Below are 1,074 nucleotides of genomic sequence, written 5' to 3' on the forward strand. Positions count from 1 at the left end.
AATTCAGATGACCATCAGATATACTACTGTGGGCAAGAATCCCTCAGAAGAAATGGAGTAGTGAAATGCAAAGGAGAAAGAGAAAGATAGACCCAATTGAATGCAGAATTCCAGAGAATAGCTAGAAGAGATAGGAATGCCTTCTTAAATGAACAGTGCAAAGAAATAAAAGAAAACAATAGTATAGGGAGAACCAGAGATCTCTTCAAGAAAATTGGAGATATGAAGGGAATGTTTCATGCAAAGATGGGCATGATAAAGGACCAAAATGGCAGGGACCTAACAGAGGCAGAAGAGATTAAAAAGGGGTGGCACGATTACACAGAAGAACTATACAAGGAAGAGCTTCACGTCCCTGATAACCACGATGGGGCGGTCACTGACCTCGAGCCAGACATCCTGGAATGTGAAGTCAAATGGGCCTTAGGCAGTCTGAGCAACAACAAAGCTAGTGGAGGTGACAGTATTCCAGCTGAGTTATTCAAAATCCTAAAAGATGATGCAGTAAAAGTGCTACAGTCAATATGCCAACAAATTTGGAAAACTCAACAGTGGCCACAGGATTGGAAAAGGTCAGTTTACATTCTGATCCCAAGGAAGGGCAATGCCAGAGAATGTTCAAACTACCACACCATTGCACTCATTTCACATGCTAGCAAAGTTATGCTCAAAATCCTACAAGCTAGGCTCCAGCAGTATGTGGACCAAGAACTACCAGAAGTACAGGCAGGATTTCGAAGAGGCAGAGGAACTAGAGATCAAATTGCCAACATACGCTGGATCATGGAGAAAGCTAGAGATTTCCAGAAAAACATCTACTTCTGCTTCATTGACTATGCTAAAGCCTTTGATTGTGTGGATCACAACAAACTGTGGCAAGTTCTTAAAGAGATGGGAGTACCAGACCATCTTATTTGTCTCTTGAGAAACGTATATGCGGGTCAAGAAGCAACAGGCAGAACTGGACACGGAACCAATGATTGGTTCAAAATTGAGAAAGGAGTTCAGCAAGGCTGTATACTGTCGCCCTGCCTATTTAACTTATATTCAGAGCACATCATGAGAAAGGTGGGG

Source organism: Varanus komodoensis, unplaced genomic scaffold, assembly GCF_004798865.1.
Source record: "Varanus komodoensis strain SLA01 unplaced genomic scaffold, ASM479886v1 scaffold42, whole genome shotgun sequence".
Lineage (NCBI taxonomy): Eukaryota > Metazoa > Chordata > Lepidosauria > Squamata > Varanidae > Varanus > Varanus komodoensis.